We start from the raw sequence: 27,980 nt of genomic DNA, 5'->3' as shown, positions 1-27,980 counted from the left end.
ACGTCACAGATCCAAATCAAAAGTCTGATTTTTCAAGATCAGCAGAGGTCAAATAGGCACAGGCAGCAAAACTGCACCAAAAGGCACCCTGAAGATTTAAAGCTGAGTCCCAAGAACTGGATGAGCAAGCTCCATACCCTCAAGTCTGAAGGGCAGAGCGCAAACAAAACATTTCTGATTTCTAAAGGATTTTTACACAACTTTCCTCCGACACGACCATCACGAGATATTTCTAGCTTAGCTTAAATCTGATATTAAAAGAAAACAGAAGTATTTACAATACTACTAGCCAGTAGTTTTAAATGGCCTGAACCAGCTAGGTACCTTCAGGATCGCTGTTTCTGAACAAAGCTGCAAAATGCAATTAAGCGTATTGCTGGTCCTCTCCTGGTTACAGGATTCGTCCTGGAATGCCACCCTAGAGGACTTTCAAAATGGAAACTGGTTAAATATGAGAAGGATCGCACTGGATGATAAAGCCCCTTGAAAACACATTTTTAGGGGATGGAGTAAGTCAGCGAGCACACAGCAGCAGCACTGGTCCTAAAGATCATGCAGATTTTTTTTTTTGCAGATTGCGATAGCACTCACTGGACCAGAGATAAGAGTCAGCCAGAGAGGATGCCGTATAAGAATCCGAAGGGCTCCGAAAACGAGATGTGTCACGCTGCCAGGAACACATACTATAAACCAAGCCTGCACCCTTCCAGCAGCACTGCTGGACTTCTCCCCTCCTATCCCATCACCTGTGCCAGTCAAAACTGCACCAAAAGAAAACCTGTGTAAGATATAGCATTGTTTTACATTTTCTCTATTGTGCCATCAAAGTTTCAAATGCACAGGTTTATGACAATTACAGCACCACAGATTGCTATGTAGTGTACAATTACTGTATTTGACCAATTACAGGGCAACCTTGACTATAAAACAAGCTCTAGTCTTAGTGACTGAGAAAAAAAAAGCCAATTTATATATCCTTTCTATTTAAAAATCACTGATATATGAACATTATGTGTCCCCTGCCCCAGCATCCGTCACTTGTTTAACTCTGCTCCCCATTGTTCATCCCTTTGCTTTTTCCCCCCACCATCCATCTCCTCCTGTTTATGTATTTAATTTGGCTTTTAAACTTTTTTTTTTTTTTTTTTTACAAGAAAATGCAAAGAGGCAATACAAAATCCACAGCCTCTACAAGAAAGCTAAGGCGCACTGAACAATATGGAAAAAGCCCAGAAGCAGAGAAAAATAAACCCAATCTTTCACATAGCAGTGAAGGCTGCATACCCTGGCAGGTAAGCTCTCAGGGTAAGGCACCCGTTCCTTCTGGGCCCTTCCCCCTAGTAAATGCTTCTCTGCATGCAGCTTCCTCTGTGTTCCATCAGCAAGCTCTGAACTCCCAGAGCTGGAGCTTCCCCAGCGCAGCGATTCTAACAGACCTCCAAGTCGGGCAGTCTTCGCTGGACTCCCAACTTCAACTCCACACTTTTCCCCAGCCCCACAGCATTCTCCCTAGACAGATAAGGGGTAGGGGCTTACAAATCCCTTCCTCGAAACTACCTCTGTGTCAAGAATTCATTGCTGTCCATCTGAAGAACTCTCTCAGAAATTGATCTTCAGAAAACCTAGGAGGCCTCTCCTTGAACCCCTGAGCAGCTATTGCCTATCCTAAACGTCTGGGCTCCCCGACCACCTTCTCAAGACAGGAGGCAGGCAGTACTCTCCCTTTGGAGGGCAGCACCTCTCTATTGAGGCAGACACCCCTGAAGAACCCTGTACCCGAGGACTTAAGAGTTTTCTTAAACTGCTGGCGCCGTCCACCAGAGCGTTGGCAACTATCTACCGGCCCCTTCTCAGACACTGCACACCTAACAGGGTTTGTGGAGCCACTGATGCTACAGTAATAAGAGCACATCTGAGACCCCGACCCCCCCCCCCCCCCCCACCTGCATTAAGAGATAGAATTTAATGAAGTACATAAAACAGCATTAAGGGCTGGAAAGCAGCATTCAAACAAATGGAATCTACTCATAAGCAGATATCATCACTGTTAGGCTCACGCCTATTCATTGGTAGCTGGGTAAGTTAATACCTACTGCACCTGAATGCACCACATCAAATTAAAGCTATTAAATATGCATGCCAAAAAACAAAAAAGTTATAATAAATAAATCAAAGCATAATTTCGGTAACAAACCGTTTCCCAATAAACGTGAATAGGAAATGAAATACAAATAAAAGCCAAACGATCTAAGCTTTCCGAATCTACTTATATACTGCCCCCCCCCCCCCCAAACAGGGAGCCCAACGTGGTTTACCTCACAGTAGCAATAAGATACAGTAGTACAGCATATTATAACATATGAAGTAATGAATAAAACATCCTTAATACAGACAGACCATACACTCCTGCCCTCATCAGGGAAGTGGCAGCTAATATCACATATAGAAAAGAAAATCATTCCCAATGACATTGCATGCACCCCCCTGGGTCAGCCACTAAATGACCCTAGGTCTCTGCTTAAACCTTTCTGTGAACTTTCCACCCTCTTCAGCCCCTCCCAACCTGGAGGGCTGGGATTGGTTGCCTCATCCTAATGAGTGGAGCTAGTTTAAATATTCAGCGTGGCAAAGTTAGCCTCAGAGGAGTAAGGATGCTATTTTTCATATCCCTGGCGAGATCTCCCTGCCCCATCAGGAAATTTAGTTTGGGGGAAATTACCCAGCGCGCACTCCCTGCCACAGGATCTTCCTCACATATTTTTGCAGTGAGATTGGTTTCTGCCGGATCCCCTTTTAGGGACTGAAGACCTGTGAGCCTCCTACTTCTTAGGTGAGGCAAGCACCAGTGAGAGAAGCAGCGGTCATAGATTTTTTTTTGGCAGCAAGTAATCAAGTATTGAGTTGTGTGGAGGTTTTTGTTGATCCACTCCTCCCCATAAGGGATCCAGGGCTAGGATAGCCTGACAAGTCGGAGACCACCAAAAGCCCAGAGAAGGGCCAAGATATTAGAGACCCCCCTTAGGATCTCCACTCCTATGGGACCAAACACAGGCTGGGTGACCGGGAACGAACATTGGAACCAAGGTAGGATTCTTCCGTGATAAAGGGGATCCTACCCACCACAGGACTTCACCATAGTGCTGGGATAGGTTTATTCACTCAGAGTAAAAAAGGGGTAAGCTAAACCTCAGGAGAGCAAGAGAAAGGACACTACCCAAAAAAACAAAAATAAGAGAGGCACCTGCAAACATCACAGCTGTATCTTTCCATTCTTGATAAATTGTTTACTTTGACTTTAAAGAAAGAGTCAACTTTTATTTTAAACACCCAGCCCATTGTCCCAGAATCTCACCCCATGGGATCCTCCTCTAACTACACACAGTAAGAAGAAACCACCACCACCACCCGGGCCACAAGCTTTAGCTCCTCCCCACCCCCCAATAAAAAAGGATCCACCCTTGGGACGGAGAATAATGTTATGGGAGAAGTGTTAGCAGGAGCAGCCCCCAAGAATAAATTAAAAGTCGTGTGCCCTTGGGACTTAAACCTCCCCAAACAATGGGTTACGACTGCAAAGAAAAATATGAAAAACAAAGTCAAAAAGGCCAATAGCTGTCACCATCCCAGATCAGAAAATGAAATACATTCCTGAACCACAGTAAATCAAATTAGTCGAGTCTTTGGGAAGAAAGGAAAAAAAAAAAAGCCACAGCAAACATCTGATGACTTTGCAGTTTTTGTCTCAAAAATGTGTATATTCAGACATACAAAGTTTTAGCATAGTGTCTGGTGCTTCCTCTTCCTGTCCTGGCCTCATCTTGTATTCTTCTCTCCAGGGAAACATCCTGTGACTTGGATTTCCACTCTCAGTGGGTTTTAAGATGGACCAGATTAGACAACTTTAAGATGTACTGGAGGTTTGTCTTGTACACCCTTTCACATGGAAGGCAGTACAGAGCAGTGGCATAGCCACGGATGGTCCTAGGTGGGCCATGGTCCAGCAGCTTAGCATTGCCCGGCGGCCCAAGAAGAGAGGCACTGTCGCAGGACCCCTGCCAGGTGTGCACACACAGCGGAGCAACAGCCAAAGAGGAAAGGGGGCTTGGGAGGCTGCTGGTGGACCCTATCTCACCAGCAACCAAAGAGAAAACGAGGTCCTCAAGGCCGTCAGTGGCTCCTATCCCACGACAAATGAGGCCTGGGAGGCCACCAATGGAGCTCAACCCACCCATGGCTGTGAAAAGGAGCAGGCCCAGGAGGCCGCTGGTAGGCCTCATCCCACTGGGAGAACCCATTCAACTGCTCCACGATATGTGCTGGCCTACATGAGATCAGCACAGAGGAAGCGATAGCTGCAACAGTTTTGAATAGTGCAAGGGCAAGCACAAGTGGAGGAGCGGAGGAACTGGCTCCCCCTTCTGCTCCAGATGGGTAGACTGTCTGGGTTTTGTCTTTGTGAGTGAATGGGGAGCCTGCCTGGGTGTGTGTATGAGAGAGAACATGTGGGAGTGGAAAAGGTGTGGGTTAGTATGAGACCAAGTGTATTTGAAAGAGAGCATGTGGGAGTGAGACCCTATGTGTGTGAGAGAGCAACAGCCTGCATGAGAGAGAATGTAAAAATGAAAGGTTGTACGTGTCTGTGTGGGAGAATGGGAACCTGCATGCGAGACAGCATGTGCGAGAGAATGAAAGCCTGTGTGTGTGAGAACATATGAGAGTGGGAATCTGAGAGACAGTCTGTGTGTGTATGAAGGAGGAAGGAAATAAGACAAGAGGAGATAGAAGAAAGAGAAAGAATAAAAGAGACCCTGAAAAAAAAAAGGAATTAGGAAAAAAAAAGAGACAAGGGGAACAAAGACTGGGAACAGATTATAAAAATAAGATCAGTCAAAGGTTTTAAAAAAATTAATTTGACTTTCAGTGTTTGAAATATGCCATCTTTGGGAATGTGCATTTCTTATATATTTGTATCTTCAGTATTCCAGTGGTTCTCGGGCTATTTTATTTTTGACTGCATGCTTCTGTTTCTAATTTGTATTAGGTAAGGATCTGTCTGTGTTGTGCATGTATGACAGATGCAATATTTTGCTAGCATGTAGTTTCTCTGTAGGGATTTATTGCAGTTTGGCTTGTTCTGTTTGCCCACTACATAGTGGATAAGTGTTCTAGGGTTTGGTCTAACATTTGCCTTTGCTACCTTTTTGCAGATAAGGGTGCTACTGCTGGTATGGTATGATATGTTAAGGTTCTAGACTTTTTTTTTTTTTTTTTAGTGGTAGGGAGTTTGTGTTACTTCACAAAGTGTTCGGCATTTGAGGGAATATATTTTGCTGTCACTGAGGTGGCACCAGAATTTGAATATTTTATTTTGCATGTCCTAGTTCAGTTCTGATGATATGATTATTGCTGTTTTATTGTAGCTAAGAATTTCTCTGCATTTTTTGAAAGGAGGATTCATAAAAGAATACATTGAGATTTGTTTTATTACTTGATTGGATCGGATGTTTCATGTGCATGTATAAATTGCAATAAACATAAAATAAATTAATACCAGATTAATAAGATATTTTAATGCTGGTAAGTGCTTGAAATATAATTAAAATATTTTAAAGCATCACTCATGATGAAACTACTTAGAACTCCATTGTCAGATGCACTCTAAGGTATTATTTATCAATAAGAGTACAACTAGTAGGGCCTAGACCTGTAAGTCAACTGCCCCCCATTGTTAACCTTGGGTCCCCTCAAAAATTAACTGCTGGCTAAGCCACTAGTATAGAGCAAGGGTGGGCAGACCACGCCCCCCCCCACCCCACCCCTACTGAATTTGCCCCATTATCTCCAGCCCATCAGTGCCTTGCAATAATGGCCTGACATCATGAGTCTTTGTCGATGATATCGACCTACATGTTGACGGCTGGCAGTGACGTCCCCCTCAGAGGCATAGCAGCATAGGGAGAGGAGTGTGGCCCCACCAGAATCAGCAGTGAGTCCGGCAGAGCAGGAAGAGGAGAAGTATTGTGGCCCCACTGGAATTGGTTCCATGACCAGCAGGACCTTAGAGGAGGAATATTGCCACCCTACCGGAATCGGCAGCTTGGCCGGTGTGACCTTAGGTTAGGAAGAGCAGCGTGGCATTTGTCTCCCTCAAGGCCACATTTGGGTCGGTCGCAGGGGCTGAAGATGGAGCCTGCTGCTGGAGGGGGAGAAAAGTGAGAGCGTGCATTATGTATGGGTGGGTAGAGGTATGTGTGGATAAGAGAAAGAGCACGTGTGCGTGCACACGCCACAACTCCCCTTCCCCTCTGTCTGCTAATCCACAACAATCTCAGGCATCTGGAAATCAAAAAGTTCCCAGGTATGGAGGGTGAGGAATTTTGTAAAATTCTTACTAGTTTTAAATTACTGGGTATTATTTGATGTGTTTGTTTTGAACTGTTTTATGGGTGTTTGGAACAGTTTTATATGAGTTTTTAACTATTTGATGTTATTCTGTTTAACTGTTTTGAATTATTCTTTTTATTTGTATGCTTATGTGAAGGAGTACACCAGAAACTCCCTCAAACCATCTTAAGGGACCGGCCACAGCTATGTAGCCCAGACACATGGGTGAATGGAGGTTCCCCTCGCCAGACTGTAAGGAATAAGGGCCCAGAGGAGCAGGCAGGAAGCCACTCTGAGAAAACTGGGCTATGTGTGATGTCTCTGTGCTACCTGAATTTTAAGGTGAGCTACATACTTTTTTTTTTTTTTTTGCTTTGCACTTTGATTTTCCCCACTGTAAATAAATTGCATAAAAGGAAACAGCCAGTCTGCCGCCTCATTCTTTCTGGTTGTTTCCCCCCAAAAGCAGCTATTGCCCAAGTTACCACAGCTTACTGCTTTGGTCCCCTCACTCTGTGGTATACTTGCCACTGTAGCACCCTCCGCCCCCCCCCCCCCCCCACACACACAGAATTGTAAAGGGGACTCCCCCAGCCCCCGGTTCCTATAAGCACCAGTAATGTGGCCCAGTTTTTAAAAAGTTTGCATGCTCCTGGTAGAGAGTACATGCAAAGGGAGAAATGGCACTCCCCACTGGGCGTGGTCATCAGAGTTAACAAAATTCCTGTTGTCATGGGAAACAGTGGGGATTGGAGAGTTAAGCCTTGGCACAGGACTGAAGGCGAGAGAGCGTGCGAGTCTCACTGCAGAGGATACTTGGTGGGCCAGTCTCTCCACAAGGATAGGACCAGGAGCGAGTGCGCTCTCCTTTGAGCAAAGGGGTGCTTGAGAGAGAGAGAGAGGAAGAAATTCTAGAGGGGTGAAGTCCTGGGATTCCAGTGTCTGCAGAGAGAGAGAGAGAGAGAGAGAGAGAGAGATGCTCTTGTGGCAGGCAGAGTCTGAAGGTCCAAGGAAGGAGGCATCATTTCAGAAACAGGCTTCAGAGGATTGCTCTTTGGAAGCATCCGAGAGAAACTGCCAGCCAGAGAAGATCTAAAGGAGCTCCAGACTGATAGACATTCAGAGAGGAGCTCCCTGCGTTGTGATTGAGAGGTGAGAGGAAAAAAAATATATATAAACATGTACTCTACCAATCTAGGTACTGGAGGGCCCACGGATGAAGGGTACCTGTCCCAATGAGCTAGCTAATTTTTATGGCATCTATTGAAAGAGTAATTCTTTGTGTGAACTGTTTTGGACTTTGTTTTTTCTCTGCCACTGGTTGCAGCAGAAGACTTATGTTTGAACAGCTTTGTGTTTGAGGATTTTTTGCTGGAATGGTGTACCAAAGAGCCTCGGTGTGTAGAAAACAACTGCAAGAGCCTTGAAAAGTAAGATTGTACCTTCCCCCACCACCACTACCACCATACAGGAACCCCAGAAGGTCATGGAGCTGGGATGGGGGACTACATTTACTGAATAGCTAGAAAGCACAAAGCTGCCACAGGGTTTTGCACGTACTTGCACAACAGCGTTCAGTGCGGCAAAAATGCACACATAAGCCTGCTTACAAACCCACGGTTGGTTTTGCAGGAGTGCATGCAAATGCAAGCAAAGGAGGCAATTAACTATTCACGAACTCTGCAGGGAACCGTGCATCAGTTGGTGCTTTAAAACCCGCACCTTGGTCAGGAGTTAAAATAAAGTGGAGGTCAGTTTACTCCATTGCTGGCCTTAGTGTGGCTGTGTGCCAGTGCAGCTCTGGGGTATTCATGGATCACCTTCACGTTTTCCGGATGCTATGGTACATTTTGTGGGCTGGCTGATGAAATCTCTGCTGCATTTCCCACGCTTACCGCTATCAGCCGGTACCGCTGCCATGTGGTTGGAGACAGAACATGAAGGGGTTAAGACATTGCTCTACCAACTTTCAGTCCTACTCCTGGACCACTAACTACTTCCCTGTTTTATAAAAAAAAAAAAGAGGAAGACCAACACCTAAAGAATCACTAGTGGGTGACCACATTAATGTGGGTCTCTGTGCGGTTTATTACATGCGGGCCTTGAGCGTGTATATTTGCACAGGTTTCACGCGTATTTTACTTTAGCATGGATTGTATGTGTGTGTGTCTCTCGTTTGCATACCTGTCCTATATTACATCCTACAGAGGCAGCTGCTTTTTCCACGCATGTTAAAAAGAAAACACGCCTACGGCTAGCGCCAATTTCACCACAGGTCTTATTAGTGTCAGTTGGTGGGGTGAAAGGAAACCTTTCAGGGTCCAGAGTGACATGGGCACCTTTATTTCTTTTCCCTGGGAAAGATGTGTTTTCTTTCCCCACTGAGGGTGCTGCGAGTGCCAATAAAAACTCCAGAGGCTTTGGTTTCAGTGTCCAAAAGGAAGTTTACTGAGAGGTAATCAAGTGGCTAAGTGACACAAATATATAATTTCCAGTACCCAGATGGTCTCTCCCTCTATCACCACCCAGGCATGGGAAAGCACTCACTCTCCAGGGTTGGGCTAGGTGAGGTCCTCAAGTGGACAGGGTATCCTTAGGATGACAGGAAAAAATCAATCTCCAAATCTGTTAAAATGCTTACTCACAGCCTCTGCACAGAGAGAGTCAGAGTCCTCTCTCTCCGGGGGTGAGAATTCTCCAAGTGGGTATCCTCAATAGATTTACTCACAGGTAATTAATCCTCCTCACATTTCCTCTTCTTCCTCAAATCCCAAGTTGGAAAGGACCCCTTCAGCTCTTGATGTTCCTCCACAGGCTGGAAGGGATCTGCAAAAAAAAAACACACTCTTCCTCCTGGGTCTAACAAAAATCCTGTTCCCAGAAACAGGAGGCCAGAAAGCCAAAACTATCCCTGCATCAGGTCATTGCCATTCCTCTGGTCCCTTAAAGAGGTTAAAAAGGGTCAGGTCTTCCTTATCCTGGGGCCCCAAGGAAAGGGTTCCCCCCATGTCCTTTCACCCAGAAGTCTCGCAAGGCTTCCAGTTACAAAGATGTCCAAAACACACCCCCCCCCACCCAAAAAAAAAAAAAAAGAAAAGAATCAAACCTGGAAGCCAATTCAACCAGCCTGTTAGTGGACTGGAAGGGAAAGCTCCCCCCAACCTTGCTCAGGATCCCCAGGCAGAGTGTGTCTGGTTCCTCCAAGTAGGCCCAAAACACGGGTGAAAACTCCAACCTCAAGCTGCACTGCCCCAGTCTCTGAAGGAGAGAGCTGCTGATAAAACCTCTCCAGGGACGGCCATCCCAGGCCCCTCAATGGGAAGGGCTGTACTGAATGGTTCCTCCCACTTTCCTGACCTTGCTGTTCCTAGCTAGAAGATTAACTAAGGCCACTAATGGTAATAAAAATAAGCCCAAAGGCCATTTACACTTATCTCTTTCATTTTCCCAAAAACCAGACTGCTTCTAACAGTGCTGTTGCAGGGATACTAAGCCTCCGCCATCTTGAGATGTTGCTTCTACGCCAGTCACGGAGGTGCCAGAACGAAAGTCTAGGCAGGGATTTTTTTCACCTTGGGTACCAGGAACTTTCATTCTGCTCTTTACGAATGCCCCTCATTAAAATCGGGTGTTCTCTGCTGGCTGGAAACTGCACCATCGCGAGCACGACTCAGAATGTAGTAGATTTGTCCCTATACAGGCCAGGTGAACACAAAAAGAATAGATGCCTGGATCTTTTTCAACGCTTTATTGGTGCAGAGACGTGTCAAATAAAATCGCCCGACTCAGGCCGAGTTTCGCAGCTTTACAGCCGCTGCCTCAGGGGCTCCCTGAGTCAGGCGATTTTATTTGACACGTCTCTGCACCAATAAAGCGTTGAAAAAGATCCAGGCATCTATTCTTTTTGTGTTCACCTGACGGTATCATAGATCGCCTACCTCTTTGTTTTCTTGGACCTATACAGGCCAGGACTGGAACAGAGGTGGTATGGAGACAATTGCTCATGCCAGGACTGGAATCAATGATGAGCATGGGGTTGCCTGGGGTTCACGTTACCCTGCAAATGGAGAGAGAGACCTTCACTTCTCTCTGCCTCTGTTTCGTTTAGATGAGGAGCTAATACCCCCCACCGCATGGAAGAGCACTATAAGCAAATGCTGAAAAGGGAAAAAAAGAGACATAAAAATAGGCTAGGCTTTACCAACAATCTCTGCAGACAAATGTACAAGTACTGTAATTATCGTTTCATGTTAACTGAATGTCAACTAAAAATTACTTCGCCAAGGGCAAATCCTATCTGGATTCTAATATCAACAGAAACAAAACAATCACCCAATAAAAGCACCCTGCAGGTCCTCCCGACCACCCAGCCATGAAAAACAGCCACAGCACAGTTTTTCCCTAGCAAGTACTGCACAAGATATGCTCAGTGCAGGCCTGAGGGCAAATGGATTTCCCTTAGGAGTGTCACAGATAAATATCTGCCTAAAATTAAAAATGTGTTGTTATTTCCAGAGGCAAAATACATAGCGAGTCGAGTAATATGGAAATCAAGAGACGCAACTGTAACCGACTGTTAGGGCCTCTGGGATCTGAAGCAAGGGAAGAGAATAAAATAAAGAGGGCAACCAGGCAGCTTAAGACTCCCCCAATCGTGGGCCAGTTCGAGGGCTCAGGGGGTAGCCCGTGCATGGCCATGCAGAGGGACCCGGCTTTGATACCCAGGGCGCAGGTCAGCTGGGGATGCAACGGAAATGACGCAGCCAAGCCATGGAGGGGGGGGAGGGGGAAGAAAGACAGATCTTGTGCAATGGTGACACCTAGTGGTCAGATTCAGGGGCCCATAACTGCAGGATTTCGTAAGGCATCCTTGGTGCATGCCCCACCCCCATGCCAAGGACCATCCGTGCAATGACTGGGACACAGTAAGTTAGGATAAAGTATGGAATCAGGGTAAAAAAAAAAAAAATCCCCAGGGAATCATGAAAGAAGGCTCAGGATGCCAGATCACAGATGAACCTGAAGCCCAAAAGGAATGCGAGGAAACTGCCAAGATCCCAAATAAATAAATCCTGATCATCAGCTGGAAGGAGGTTTAACATTCAGGCCCCTCTTCGCCGCCCCCCCCCCCCCCCAAAAATAGGCTGATCCAGTCCCAATGCTACCTCACTGCATGCATGATGAGCTCGTACTTCCAACTTCCCCTAGTGAAAAGCACAGGACTACAAGTCTATCAGGTGCAACAGGGTGAAACCAGGACTGGCTCTGCCTGTTAGGAATGGAGCTGCCCGGCAGAGCAGCCAGAAGAATATTAAGAGTTGGGAAAGATGCAGATGGAAGTAGAATAGGCAATAGAAAAGGGGCAGTCGAAGTTTCACTTGGGGCTCAGACATAAGACAACTGAGATCGAACATCCCCCCCCCCCAACCACTGCAGTCTGCTGCACAGCCAGAAAAAAAAAAAGAAGAAAGACACACCCTTCTGGTGGTTTGTACTGACCAAGACAGACGCAGGAATTGTTACTGCTCTTATAATTCAAAACAAAAACATAAAAAGGCAGAGAACAACTGCAAGGCCCACCTCCAGCCTTTCATCAGGGCCTCTCCTTCCTGAATTTCCTTTCCACTAAATGCACCAAGTCCATTCACTTACAAAACTCACATGAACAAACAATACGGGCTATGCAAACAGAGCATAACGTGAAGTGATTACTTTCCACAAAGCATACAAAGAAAAAAAAAAAATGAGCGATACAAGCTCCACAGAGAAAGAATAACGAGAATATAATACACACTCTCTTACCTGAAATCATCCCTTCCATAAAAGATTTGACGTCAAGAAACACAAGACGAGTTGCATGCAGGGAGTATTTTCCTCGTGGTGGTCTTTTAAGGTTCTATACTGTAGTATTTCTTGTGCATTTTCTGTGAGCCCAATTACATATCAGCTAATTTCCATGGGTAGTGCTATATCTCGATTAAATTCTTTGCTAATTTAACAAGGATCATCCACCCATAACTAAGAGGAGCATACTCTTACTGGACACAAGCACAAGTCCATGGTCCACAACATGCAGGGGTCGAGAGGAAAAACACCCCTGTCAGAGACCTCCTGTTCCCCCCAACAGACCCTGAAAGTGTAGTGTGGATAGGACAGCAGTCAAAAAAATTAAGACTGAGGCACAGACGTTTCACAAGCTGCCTTTCCCTCAAACCATAGGCTAAAAACTTAGAAGAAAATCATCATCGTCAAATCTTTTTTGTTTTTTCCTGGCAGTTTCTTCCTGCTCCTTTGGGCTTTCAGCTCAGCCTGTACCTTCCTGGACAGGAGTTATGTGACATGAGCCAGGGAGGTGCTCCTTATTTTATTCATGCTTCACTTCCTGTCTAGGTTCAGTCATTGCATAACAACTTATCATACCCTTCAAACCCATCAAGCCCAGTATCCTGTTTCCAACACAGGCCAATCCAGATCACAAGTACCTGGCAAGATCTCAAACAGTAAATAGATCCCATGCTGCTATCGCATATTGATAAGTAGTGGCTATTCTTTTAAACCTACTTTGTTAATAACAGTTTACTGATTTCTCCTCCAGGAATTTGTTCAAACCTTTTTTAAACCCAGCTATAACAAATGCCTTACCACATCCTCTGGCAATGAATTCCAGGGCTTAATTGTGCATTGAGTGAAAACATTTTCTCCAATTTGTTTTAAAACTTGCTACTTCCTAACTTCATTGAGTGCTCTCTAATTTTTTATTTAATATTTATTAAATTATAACACTTACAGAGAAGTGATATAATCAAGAATTTCCAGATATTATAACATAAGAAAAGTTTTTCATATAATTTTTTTAAAAACATTTCCAGCACACATCTAGGAGAACAGGGAGAGCATTAATCAGCTGTACGTCATTCATTTCTTTACAACCCAAAACTCCTTAAACCTCATAATTAGCTAATCTAAGACTTGTCCCTTACAAAAAAGTTGCAAGTGTGAGGGATCAAGAAAAACAAACTTATTGTTTTCATACAATATCTGGCACTTGCAAGGGAATTTTAAGAAAAAACTAGCTCCTCTATCCAATACAAATTGCTTTAGTGACAAAAATTGTTTCCTGTGCAACTCAGGCACGTAGGAAGCATCTGGGAAGACTTGTACATTTTGCCCACAAAAATTACAATCCTTATTTTGAAAATATTTTAAGAAAAACAAGTCTTTATCCTGCTTTAAAGAAAAAGAAACTAGTAATGTTGCTCTTGAATTTATATTGTCCATGGAGTCCTCTAGAAAGGTAGAGACCCCTGGACTTTCCAATATATCTACTCCACTCTCTTGAACTTGTAACGTTTTTCTCTTTGGCAAATAATACATTTAGAAATGATAGGGATTTTCTCTATTTCAATACACAATATTTCAGTAACATTTGTTATATAAAACTCACCGACAATAACCTTGAAATTGGAAAATTCAATATCCTAAGATTAAATGATCTCAATTCATTCTCCATCATTTCAATCCTATTAGTATCAAATTATCTTTAATGGAAGATATATTAATAGCCTGTAAATTATTTACTAATGGGTTCAAATTTGCTACTGCGTGCTCCTCCCTATCAGTCCTCAATCTAATTATTTGAGTTTTGCTCTAGTTTCCACAGAAAAAGTATGCACGTTGAATATAGATCTAGACATCTTCTTATCAATTTTAGCAATCTCCACACATCCAATAGAGTTACATTTTCCGGTTCTACATTGTTCTCCTCCCCTTTGCTATCTATTTCGGGAATTATTGATGGACACTGGACCTTGGTATTACCATCAGTTGCCTCGCCACCCAATACTATTACATCAGAATGTATATTCCCTTCTGGTGCACACCCATTTCCATTTAGGTTTGGGATTGCTGTCATAGAGGGGTCTATAACATTAGCTACCTGTATGCCCTCCATTATAGGTTGTAAGGGGGGTTGTGTGGACCTGGGTCGCAAGGACACCCCCAGTTGGGAGTTCCCTTCTAAATCATCCCTTACACTGGACTCACCCATATGTACTGTGTGGGAGTCCAGTGGTCCAATCCTTCTTGATAAAGGGGTTGTTGGAGAGAAGGTATAATTTTTTGATTTCCATTTTCTACCCATAATTTTTCTTACCCAGGGGTGCGCCTCTTTGGCGCACTGCTTCGGTTGCGCGCCGGCTGCTGCGCGCCGTGGTGCCCTTGATTTTATGCTGTCCCGGGGCACCTAATGACGACATCAGTGAGTTTCCGCCCCCATGGTCTGGGCCTCCCCTCTCCTCGACCAGGAGAAAGTTCTTTATTTCTCAAAGTTGCTTCAAAGCAGCAAACTGAAGTCGGGTAGTTCCCAGCACCCAGATTCTCTCACCTCTCCTCCCTCTAATTTTTGTATTTGAAAGAGTAAATAATTTATTCACATTTACCCGTTTTAGTCCTCTCATGATTTTATAGACCTCTATCATATTCCCCCCTCAGCAGTCTCTTCTCCAAGCTTAACAGCCCAAACCTCTCTAGCCTTTCCTCATAAGGGAGCCATTCTGTCCCCTTTATTTTGGTCACTCTTCTCTGTACCTTTTCTAGTGCAATTATATCTTTTTTTTGAGAGGTGGCGAACAGAATTGCACATAGCACTCTAGGTGCAGTCTCCCCATAGAGTGAGAGAAATATTATGACATTCTCCATTTCATTCACCATTCTTTTCCCAATAATTCCTAAAATTGTTTGCTTTTTTGACCACCACAGTACATTGAGCCAATGATTTCAATGTATTATCCATTATGATTCCTAGATATTTTTCCTGGGTAGTAAATCCTTATATGGAACCTAAATCACGGAACTACAACGTGGGTTATTTCTTCCCTATGTGCATCACTTTGCATTTGTTCACATCAAAATTTCATCTGCCATCTGGATGCCCAGTCTTCTGGTCTCACAAGGTCCTCCTGCGCCCGCAATTTATCACCAATCCACTTGTGATGTAACAACTCTAAATTATTTTGATACATCTGCAAGTTTGATCATTCCCCTTTCCAGATCATTTATAAATATATATAATCCCAGTGATTTTATAAATATGCCAAATTTTGAATAACCAAAAAAACAGAAATCCGCAATACTGGGTAAAGTGAGCCAGAATTTGCCCATACTACTAGTAACCTGAACCAAGCTCTTAAAGACTTGGAAGGGTTCAGCTAGATACAGATTTTAGTATGAAACTACAGGTCACCCAGATGATGCAGATGTTTGTTTTGTTTTTTTTAATTATAACTTAATATCTAAAGGGTGCAATTTAAAAGTAAGTCGTTTAAGATGGTGGTCTAGGCATTCGTTTCATCTTATTTAGACTTCTGCCAACAACCTGGGCATTGGCCTCCATGTGAGGCTAGTGCAGGTAGTCTAGAACATGGGGGCCGAGTGCACTGTATAACCCGCAGTTTGTCACAGGTTGTATAGGCGCTAATTAATCCCCTTATGCAATAAGGGGATTAGCGCCTCTATAATGCATGTCCAACGCGGAGTAAATCTAATAGCACTCAACACATGCAAATGCACGTGAATGAGGCTATTAGACATTCACTCCCAATGCAAAACAAATAAATAAATAAAAATGTGCATCTAGGATGCACATTTAGCGATCAGAAATTAACACCTGCCTGGAGCAGGTGTTACTAACTGAGCACTCTTAAAAACTAGTACAGAAAAGCAGAAAACCCTGCTTTTCTGTACTGCCTCCTATTTAATATCATTGCAATATTAAGCAAGAGGAAAAACAAAATGAAATAAAGCAAAAAACAAAAAAAAAAAAAATTAAAACCAAAAAAAAAACAACCCCAAAAAACAACCCCCCACAGTCAGGTGCAGGAAACAGACGCTCAACTGACAAGCATCTGTTTCCTGAACCTGCTGGCTCTGCGGTATTTAGTAAAACAGACACCAATAAACTCTGCAGTTTCCTAACCGGCGGACCGCTGACGCCGATCGGGTTCTCTTTATTGCATCGGCCCCATGGTTTCTAGAGCCATTTTCAGACGTCCCAGTGGCTCAACTTCATTACATTGGCTTTCAGTAGTGTTACAAATCCACTTTAAGATCTTGTCCTTTACTTTAGGCCATTGCATCTTAAGAATAAACTGGCATGACAACTGCCGTTTAGTTAGAATGTCTTGTTTCCCTACCATCCATAGTTTGGGTCCCTACTCTCTCGAGCTTACGTTCAGTGACGGATTTAGGATTTTGGCACCCCTAGGCACTGTCGGTGCTGTTGCCCCTGCCAAAGTTTAGAGAATATGGAGCAGAAGTTCTAAGGCACAGTCCCCCTAGTTTCCTGTAGCAGCTCAGGGGTAGATTTGATTTAAAAAAAAAAAATTCTGAAGCACACATTTCTATCTTTTATATTGCATTATAAAATTAAAGTACTTTTTCAGGCTAATTTGTTTTCTTTTAATTGGGTGAAAGGGGATATCACGAATGGGGAGGAAATAAGGGAAGGATTGTGAGAAGGAGAGACTTGAGGTGGAAGATGGGAGGGAGAGCGAGAGAGAGCAAGAGAGAGAAACAATCTTAGCTTGAGAAAAAGAAGGAGGAAAGGTTGAGGAGTTAGTTCCATGACGAGAAGAAGAGAATGACAGCAAGGATCATAGGACAGAATCGAAGATTAAGGGAGGGAGGATATGATTGCAGTGGGTGAGGAAGCAGCTATCTACCATGTTCTGGTTCTGCTTCTCCTTCCATTTCCTAACGTTCCATCTAATTTGACATATACTGTGTGTATACAAAGAGAGATAGAGATACACACACACACACTTGGCACCACTCCCTTTTCTCACACGCACACTGCCCACCAATCCTTGTTTGCCCCCCCCCCCCCATCATACACAGACAGACACATGCCTCCCTCCGCTGAACCATCTCATTCCCCAGCTTCTCTTCTCTCCCTCTAATCATCCTCTCCTAATCTACCCTAAGTGATCCCCATTTGCTCATTCTGCTACAGGCTCACTCCCCTCCTCCTCCTCCTGTTCCCTGGAAGGAGAAGGGCTGGGACAGGACAGGGAGGGCTGTTCTCTGTTGAGCCAGATTCAGCACAGCTGGAAGGCAGTAAATCTTCAACCAGGCTGCTGCCCCCCCCCCCCAGGCAGAGGTCTAGTGTGCCTATTGACAAATCCAGGCCTGCTTACCTTGTGCTGCTAATCCACACTGGGGAAAATATTTAAAGACTGAACTGAAAAAACTGTTTCAGACCTACCAAAAAGACTTTAACCCCTGCAAAGACCACTAGTTTTCCCCCAGCTGAGAGAAGAGAGGTGCCAAAAGGATCTATCCACATGTTAGATGCAGGATTTACTTATTTCTATATGAAGACTATATCTCTGCAACAAAACTAGCAGCTGCATGGTTAATCTGACAATTTACAGCACCAGGAGAGCACATGACTTGGGTGAGGCTACTAGAGCTGGCCAGCAAACAGGAAGGAGAAAGAATGCTGTTTGCATCCATTGGGAGAAAGACCATTGGGGGGGGGGGCACATTTTTATTCTGGTGCCCAGGTTTTCTTCTGGAGTGGCTCAGAGCAACGCAGCAGAGGAAGAGAGGCGAGCCATCCCACTTAAAGTGGCGTCCGATACTGCTGCAGTTACGCACTGCAAATGGACTAAGAACTCCAGATCTGGAGGAAGCTGCAGCCCAGGACTTCACTTGGTTGCTGGCAGATAAGTGGCAAAGAAATTCGGTTGGGACTTTACCTCAGAACAATTCAGATCAATTGCTGCTACGGCCTGTTACCCTTCCCCGACTTGTGGCTGTGCTGTTATTAGTGGCAAGGCCCCATAAACTGGGAACTGCAAGGGAAAAAGAAGAATTCCAGCCTGTGTTCGGTTCTCTGCTGAAAGGGACCTCGCTTGGGAAAAAACCCAAAACAAAACAAAGGGAAAGTGGAGATTACTCTCTCTTCAATGAATAAGACCCTTTTGTTTTCCTGCCTTCTGCACTCTCAGCATAATCTGGTCCCCACCGGGTCTTTTTGTGCACAAAAAGACAGTGACTGGAACAATAAAGAGTATTAATTTCATTGGTACCAGCTAAGTATCAGCTGAGGTTTGTTAACAGGTCACAACCTGATTCAGTTACCTGACCTAACTGGCATACAATACTATTTTCCGTGATATTTGAACTTTGTTATTTCTGATTTCTGCACTATTAACACCCCCTCCCCCACCCCTTGTTATACCTGAACTGAGTTGTGTGTTACCAATAAGAACATAAGAAATTGCCAGGCTGGGTCAGACCAAGGGTCCATCAAGCCCAGCATCTTGTTTCCAACAGTGGCCAATCCAGGCCATAAGAACCTGGCAAGTACCCAAATACTAAGTCTATTCCATGTTACTGTTGCTAATAATAGCAGTAGCTATTTTCTAAGTCAACTTAATTAATAGCAGGTAATGGACTTCTCCTCCAAGAACTTATCCAATCCTTTTTTAAATGCAGCTACACTAACTGCACCTACCACATCCTCTGGCAACAAATTCCAGAGCTTAATTGTGTGTTGAGAGAAAAAGAATTTTCTCCGATTAGTCTTAAATGTGCTACTTGCTAACTTCATGGAATGCCCCCTAATCCTTCTATTATTCAAAAGTGTAAATAACCGATTCACATCTATTCGTTCAAGATCTCATGATTTTAGAGACCTCTATCACCCCTCAGTCATCTCTTCTCCAAGTTGAATAGCCCTAACTTCTTTAGTCTTTCCTCATAGGGGAGCTGTTCCATTCCCTTTATCATTTTGGTTGCCCTTCTCTGTACCTTCTCCATCGTAATTATATCTTTTTTGAGATGCGGCGACCAGAATTGTACACAGTATTCAAGGTGCGGTCTCACCATGGAGCGATACAGAGGCATTATGACATTTTCCATTTTGTTAACCATTCCCTTTCTAATAATTCCCAACATTGTTTGCTTTTTTGACTGCTGCAGCACACTGAACCGACGATTTCAATGTGTTATCCACTATGACACCTAGATCTCTTTCTTGGGTTGTAGCTCCTAATATGGAACCTAACATTGTGTAACTATAGCATGGGTTATTTTTCTCTATATGCATCACCTTGCACTTATCCACATTAAATTTCATCTGCCATATTCCAAGTTTTTAAGATTTTTTGAAATTTTTCTTAATGCTTAATAACAAGGATATCCGTACTCGGTTGTGCGAAAGGCATACAAAAGAGTACAATATACTCCACGCACTGCAATGCTTGAATATCAATCAAGACTGCCAGTTGCCATGAATGTGTGTGTTTTACAACACACAGATAAGGCATATTTAATAGCACAGAGTATCAAATGCCACTGGCATATTTTACAATTGTACACAATTTTTTCAGATTTATCATTAATCTCTTATCAGAGGAGCAGAAATATTTGAGATCAGGTGGTCCATGCCTCTCTTTCAAATTCAAAGCATACATCTATAGAGGGCATTCATGAGTATTGTAGTAATTGTGATATGTGCACAAACACAATTGCTGGAAATTATTGGCAACATCCGAAAACTGGAGAATTTTTCAAAAAGAAATGGATAACAAATTGCGAATCTACAAATATTGTTTACTTAATTCAATGTACATGTCCATCTATTTATGTGGGTCACACCAGTAGACAGATTAAAATAATCTTAAGAGAACATAGGAGCCGTTTGAGGACAGGGAACACTGAAGCACCAATAGTGAAACATTGCATCCAACAACAACATACTTTTGAGCAACTAAGATGGACCATTTTGGATAAAATGCAATTTTCTGATCGGGGAGGGGATTTCCAAACAATTGAATTTTAGAGAGCAATGGTTGATTTTTAAATTGTCTTCCCAAACCCCAGATGGCATGAATGACTGTGTCGAGTGGATGTCGCTGATCTAAAATCATTGAAGGTATTCTATTGGTCATTTGACAATGTCAGTGGTATAGTGATTGGCTGTAGCTGAAGTAGTGCATAGGTTTAAAAGCCTAGTAAATCAAAATGGAGGATCCCGTTTGGAAACGTTGAAGTAAGCGAGCAGGACACGAGCAGGTGCTAAGATGCAAGGAACATAATTGAAAAAAAAAGTACCGTATGCCCCTGGGCAGTCTGGCTGTTCCTATAACATTAAGCCGCCTCGAGAGACCGCAAGGAAATGATAAGTGTCCTTGTTATTAAGCATCAAGAAAAATTTCAAAAAATCTTAAAATATTGGAAAATCAGATACATTGAATGGAGATCAAAGACATGACAGTCGTAACATATTAAATTTGACTGTGGATATATAAATTAAGACCATAAGTCGGCAGAACGAGAGAGTCACAACAAAGAGAAGCTCTCCGTAACACTTATGAGATCTCCATTCATGAAATAATAATATATGTTTCCACATATGGTGTTGCATTGTTAAAGCACTCTTTATATCTGGCACTAATAATCTGAACCTCCTTCTGGCTACGGTGGAGGGAGGAGGGAATTGGAGCATTCCAGTAAGGCCACAGGGAAAGCAAAACAGGGGAGTGGGCAACGAATGAAGACCTGCGACACCTGACCAGCAGTACTGAATATGGGGGCCCCAGGATTCTTCAGGCAAGCACGGCTGCTAATAAACCTCTGAATGACACCATGTAGACTAAATCTTAGCGTGGCTCAGAGACTCTCCCAGAGTGATAACAGCTAGCCATCATCAAAACAGGCAATGGGAAAAGGAGCGATTTATAAAAAAAAAAAAAAAATGAAAGCATTAAGTGCTGTGCAGATCATTGGTTTACATAAAGAAAATTTCATTTTCAGCAGCGGCAGTCCCAGTAGCAAAATACACTTTCATTGTCTAAATGTCACGCGAGGCAATGCAGAATTATTACTGATGCACTCCGAGCAAATGCTGTAGTTATTAGATTTTGCTGTACCCATCACATCTGGACTGCATGTGTATTTTTCATGAAAACAAAACAAAAAAAAAAAATCAATGCATCAGGAAAAAGACCAAAATAACTTCCAACACTTAAAGGAACAAATGAGAGGTTGGGCTAATAGCTCAGCGGCAGAGCCCATGCTGCAGAACCACCCTCTTGATGGGGCAGAAGCGGATGGGGAACAACTGGGGGGGGGGGGGGGGGGGGGGAAAAGAGGGGAAGGTTACTGCTGCGGCAGGGGTGCCCTGCCTCAGGCACAGGAGGAGGAGTATAGGCACCATTCTCTGAGGAGATACCCGAAAAATGAGCAAGACCCAAGGAAAAAAAAAAAGACCTGAAAGTTTTTATATAAAAATCAAATAAAAATGTGGTAACTTCCGTTTAAAATAAAAAATGCAGATTTAAAGGGAATGAATGCATAGCAAACAAAAACAAGTAAAATACGTGTAAGTGTTATTGCAAATCCCCTGTTCATATTTTCCAAATGCTTTGCCCGACTTCGCCACTTCATTATGACATTAAGTAAAGCAAACAGAGGTATTTCTCTGCTGACCTTAATAAGAACCTCATGCAGGTTATCGTACTGAGATGGGTTAGCATGAGTGGCAGAAGAGCACACTCAAGGAAATTAAACATTTGAAAAATGCAAAAAAAAAAAATCCTAACAAAGTCCAAAAAATATAAATAAGAATATTTATGTATTTAGACAAAAAAAAAAACTCTGAGTAGAGGATAGGAGTGAAGGGAGGGATATGATAGAGCCCTATTAATACCTCAAAATGTATAAATGCACAAGAGGCAAACTTTTTGTAGTAGAAAGGGAGATATAGAATAAGAGGCCATGATATGAGGCTTGAAGAAGATAGACTGAGCAGTAACATTAAAAAATATTTCTTCACGGGAAAAGCTGCTGATGGTGGAGGCAAAGACCGTAACAGAATTCAACAGATCACGAGTAGTACAGAAGATCCTTAGCTGCAGACGATAAAGTCAGAGATCCAACTGGATTCTACAACATTAAACCAGGAAGATTATTGGGCAGACTGTGGGCTTTACAGTCATTATTAGTCGTCATTTTCCACATTAATGAGACGGAGAAAGAAACAGAGCAGTTGATATTTTGAAGCTTTGGTCTCTTCTCACACCTGTGATAAGATCTCTTGGATGATTTGTCAAGAATTGTTGAGATACTAGTACTACTATTTATCATTTCTAAAGCACTGCTAGACATGTACAATACTTTACAGATACACATAAGAGGCAGTCCCTGCTCCATGGAGCTTACAATCAAGTCAAGTCAAACACACTTCCCACAGATTCTCATCACGTATCTACTGTAGAGAAGTGCTTAGGATTTGCTTTACTTTATGTCACATTTGATAGTCCATCTCTCATGAAGCGCTTATCCCGAAGCAGATAACTTTTCAGAATACCATAAAATCAAAATTAAAAAAAACAAACTACAAACTAATCAACAACAAAATATTAACAATACAAAAAAATCTTAGAAAACAATTAAAGGTCAGAATAACAGTGGCAATAATATATGCTCCATACAATGAAGAGGTTTATTTTTCTAGAAAAGCCTTGAAAAGCAGTGTTTTTAGACTGGATTGGAATATGGCCAGAGTGGGAGCATGACACAGCAACTCAAGTCTATTCAGGCATATGGCACAGCAAGGCAGAAAAGTGCAGAGTCGGATAACGCAGTACCTTACAAGCGGCATCACAGTGCGCTGCCTACAGCCGTTAATATAAAAAGCTATTTAATGTGAAAAACAGGGCCATTCCCCTCCGATCTCACTAGGAATGCTAACAGTAATTCAAAGGAGTCCTTTCTGGGCTCTTTGTAAAAATAAAAGAATTAAAATAAGAACAAAAGCCTAGTTCTACTGCATGCTCCTGCAGCTCTAGCACGGGCCAAGTATATCACATCCCACTATTGCGGAGCCCCAGAAATAAAGATGTCATGGGCAGATCAGGCCTGCTTGGTCTGTACAACCTCACACCTGTGTACTGTGCTGCCATAAACCCTCCACGAGCTGAGGTCTCTCTCACTTGCCTGGCCACAGAGATCCCTCTAAGTCTATCCCATGCATGAATGCTCCAGTTCTTCTGTTAATACCTGCAGGAGCCTGTTCAGGCTGTCCTCCACCCTCTCAGTAAAGATGTAATGGCTCACATGCCTTTTGAGCCTCCCTCCCTTCAGTTCCATATGGATGACCTCCCCCTCCCATGTCCTTCAGCTTCTCTTTCTATGGAACATGCTTCATGCTGTTATTTTACTAAAGCCTGCTATATTTATTTAAGCATCATCTTCCCTTTCATCATTTAGTTCTAGAAATGTATGGTTTCTTTTAACAAAATACAAAGGTTAAGGATGGTGACCTTACACTAAAACAAAATAAATTTAATATAAAATTTATAGATTTAAATTGGCCAAAATGACAAAAAAATCCAGCTTGATATAATAAAAAGTTTTAAATGCAATAAATCAGACCATACATAAAATTTAAGAACAATTAATCAATTTATTCCATACCAACCCTCATAATAAATCAATGCACACAAACAAAATCAAACTGTACTTTTGCTGGCTGGACCGAGGAGGCCCAGGATGGCTTTGGTAGGCTTGCTTTATTAAGAGCTATGCTCTGTCGCTGACATTAAATAAACTTTTAATGAATAATGTGTTTGTGTTTTGTGTTTGTTTTAATAAAGTAAGTACCTACACAATAAATGGAAAATTTGTAAAAGTTGTGTGTATAAATTGAGTTAAAAAATGATGAATGGAGTCAGAGAAAGGTTTCATACATAGTGTAGGTGCCCAGCACCTCTATAAGGTGATCTTATAATCATTAACCCTCCTCCTCAGATGCTTTTAACAATTATTTTTTAAGAATTTTGTTTATAATTAGTGTTGTCCCGAAGGACGCCTGAAGACTCTTCCGTGGCGATGTAATATTTTCAAATGCGTACCCGCAAAAATTAACTGAATGAAACTCTATGAAATGTCAATAAAGGGTATAAAAACAGACTTCCCTGATTCTAGTTGGTGTGTCCATCTTCTTGTAAATTATCCCGACATGTTTCAGACATGAATGCCTTTCCTCAGGGAGTTTGATGTTTGCTGGAAACCAACTTCACGGAGTCTGTAACCCTTTGCTCAACGATTCCTCCAGAGCTCAAAGTAAATCCGATTCCCGGCGATAGACAGAGGAAGACCGCCTTGTGGCTAAAACTTTGAGCTCTGGAGGAATCGTTGAGCAAAGGGTTACAGACTCCGTGAAGTTGGTTTCCAGCAAACATCAAACTCCCTGAGGAAAGGCATTCATGTCTGAAACATGTCGGGATAATTTACAAGAAGATGGACACACCAACTAGAATCGGGGAAGTCTGTTTTTATACCCTTTATTGACATTTCATAGAGTTTCATTCAGTTAATTTTTGCGGGTACGCATTTGAAAATATTACATCGCCACGGAAGAGTCTTCAGGCGTCCTTCGGGACAACACTAATTATAAACAAAATTCTTAAAAAATAATTGTTAAAAGCATCTGAGGAGGAGGAGGAAGGTTAATGATTATAAGATCACCTTATAGAGGTGCTGGGCACCTACACTATGTATGAAACCTTTCTCTGACTCCATTCATCATTTTTTAACTCAATTTATACACACAATTTTTACAAATTTTCCATTTATTGTGTAGGTACTTACTTTATTAAAACAAACACAAAACACAAACACATTATTCATTAAAAGTTTATTTAATGTCAGCGACAGAGCATAGCTCTTGATTGTTTTTGTCTAGTTTAGTAGTTCGCTGTACAGGTGGTGTATTTGATATTCTTTTGCTTTATTATTAGCCTGTCGTTCTATACTTGCTGACTGGATTGATCCTCTAGTTATGCCATCCCTTATGGCTTGGCAGCATCGTATAATGGACATGGCATTACTGGAGCGAATGGATTCTCTCAAATCTCCTAAGCCCATGGACAAGAAATATGCTGACTGTTGAGCTCGCTATTACACTCTTCTCTCCCCAGCTTTTCAAGGACACTTGACTACTGCAGGTTACCGCGTCATTTGGTATATCCCAGTGCTTCCGTGCCAGCCCCAATCTGACAGGGACCACGCAGTTTGTTTGGGTTTTTTTTTTTCTACTTTGATACAGTCCACATTAACGTATATGGGAATTGGGGCTTCTGGGCATGTTGGTTGAGGTGGTGGTATGGGTGGAATATGCGAGGTGTGACTGTTAAGTCTGTTTGCTGGGAGTGGTGATCCCAGTTGGGGAATTCAGTCTGATTACAGGGGTGGGTGATGTTCTTTAAAAGAGGATATGTATAACCACTGTAAATCGATCATTACCCTGTTGGTATTGTTGTTTTCTGCGCATTTCTTCGTGCTTGTGGAAATACACGTCTTCGCAATAAAAATGATTTTGCAAAAAATAAATAAATAAATAGCAGCCATCTATTTCTTTGGCAACAGTGTGCAAAGAACGACTTAGTTTATATACATTCAGCTCACAACACCCAAATTAACAAAAAAAAAATAAAATTTAGGGCCCAGTTTAAACGTTTTATGAAGGATGGCCATATAGCAGATGTTATGCATTGAAAAAGCCCAAAATAGCCAAATCTACTCTTTCCAAAGCCCTGACACATGACTGCATGAAGAAGGGTTTGAATTTGGCTCTTAGCTACTTCTCCTCTAAACATGGCCGAGGGCATAATATATGGAATTCAGACATGAAGAAGACAAGAACATTTTCCACACACATGGGACAAAAGCAGATCTTCCAACCACCCTTCACAATAACTGTAAGAAATACCAAGGATTTCAATGACCTCTCCCCCCCCCCCCCCCCAGCACATGGGTCCCCTCTCAGCAATTTATTGAAAAGTCATGAGAAAAGCAGACATCTGTTAATGAACAGACTAAGCAAAGCAGGTGCCCTGGATGGAAGGCAAAAAAGGTAAAGAGAAGAGAATTTCAAGATAGTCCTAATACAGCCTTTCAGAAGGGGCGGAGATGCGGCGCATCACCTGAAAACAATGCTCTCTCTTAGCCACCTTCCACCCAGCTGTGTTTTGCACTCACGAGTGACATCTTTTTCCCACCCAACACTTTGGCTCCATTCCGGACCTATCAAAGTCACATGGTCACCATGCTTGGCAAGTGTTAAGAATTTGATAAACTATGACTATACTGATTAATGTCGAAGGCTGCACTATGGCAGCATGAAGGAATGAGGACAGGCCAAATCAACAGAGCAGCCAGTCTAAAAAGGACCCAAATCACACTTCCACCCACCACCCCCAATCCCCCTCATCTGCTTTTTCAAAACTACATTTGAAGCTTAAACAGACAACTGTCAAAAAAACAAAAAAGTTAGCACTTGGGAGACATAAGATGGTAACCAAATAACTCTTTAAAAACTTTAGAAGCACACACACGCAATGTTTGGCCAACTCCATTGGGTTCCTCTGTGGAACCTCAACAGCAACTCAAGTGACCTCCGAAGGGCAGAGTATTTGATGTTCCTACAGAACTGCCAAGTTCTAAGAGCCGATAACCTTGCACAAAAATAAATAAATAGGACAAATTTTTTTTTTAAACCATCTTGCACACCATGTAGCAATCCGATTCCAAGAATTAGGCTGAGCTAGTGCTAAGAAACAGGCAAGCTATCATTTATTGATGCTTTTCCTTTTCTACCCTACAAGGTGTAGACCTCTGCTTATGGACATGGACCCCATTTTTACAAATCATAGGAACACAGAACATGGCAGCAGATAAAAATCCATAATAGATCAGCCACAGCTCCTGCTCATCTTTATAGCACCTTCACCATCAGAGCTCCAGTCAGGAATCAGGTGTCGTCCCCTTCAGAGCTTTGGTCAATATATTACCCAGCAGAAAAGTAGCATAGACACTGTCAAACCCAAGGACACCTTTCACATCTCCAATTCTCCTTCCTTCCATCCTCCCTTCCTTGTCCAACAATCCTGCTTTTTCTTCCAAAGGGCAGTAGCTGGCTCCACTTTTTTCTACTGGCGAGTGGCAGCAGTCAGCTCTCCCTTTAGCCATGCTACTGTCTCTCTTCCTGCCAGCTCATCATCAGAGGCCCAAAATGACATGCACAATAGGCCATTGGTGGGCCAGAGTTCATGGAAACAGGTAGGCAGACCATGAAAAAAAAAAAAAAATAGATGACGAGGGGCCAATTTGAGTTCACAGACCAGAGTCTACCCATCTACCCACTCCTGCTCTACATATCCCTTCCCCTCTGAGAGTACCACTTTTGCACTTCCTCCTATCAATAACATCCCAAAAAAAAACCAACAAAAAAAACCTATGTTGCCTTATTTGCTATTTTTTCTTCCTTTTGCATCTTTGCTTTCCAGACTACTTTCACCAGATACTGCTGCCTGTATTCCTGTTTCTGTGATCTCTTGCAGTTTATGAAGGCTCCTTTTTCTTTTACCTTTTCGGCCACTTCATTAGAAAGCCACAATGGCTTCTTTTCCTCTTACCATTATTTACTTTCCTAACAAAAAGGTTTGTTAAATCATCTTTTAGTTTTGCCTGCTGCTCTTCTATTTAAGAACATAACATGCCATACTGGGTCAGACCAAGGGTCCATC

The 27,980-nt window shown here is 42.7% G+C and overlaps 1 protein-coding gene across 7 annotated transcripts in view; it reads right to left on the bottom strand.

The window, feature by feature from the left end:
* FAM160A1 (family with sequence similarity 160 member A1) overlaps window positions 1–27,980 on the bottom strand; it is a 285,642-nt gene that overhangs the window by 243,460 nt on the left and 14,202 nt on the right. For 2 of the 7 annotated variants that reach the window (XM_029606210.1, XM_029606652.1), the window contains exons 1-2: window positions 10,323–10,538; window positions 9,113–9,210 (exon numbers count right to left, since the gene is read on the bottom strand). The exons of 2 other annotated variants lie outside the window; for them this stretch is intronic. The gene's annotated coding sequence lies outside the window, so the exon portion shown is untranslated. Of the gene's footprint in view, window positions 1–324; window positions 427–9,029; window positions 9,211–10,322; window positions 10,539–27,980 lie in introns of those variants that run through there. 3 more of the 7 variants (XM_029606132.1, XM_029606565.1, XM_029606386.1) reach the window with 3 other exon arrangements.

The sequence above is a fragment of the Rhinatrema bivittatum genome, chromosome 1, assembly GCF_901001135.1.
Source record: "Rhinatrema bivittatum chromosome 1, aRhiBiv1.1, whole genome shotgun sequence".
NCBI lineage: Eukaryota > Metazoa > Chordata > Amphibia > Gymnophiona > Rhinatrematidae > Rhinatrema > Rhinatrema bivittatum.
The sequence above is the reverse complement of the archived record's forward strand: the minus strand, read 5'-3'. Positions and strand labels throughout refer to the sequence as shown.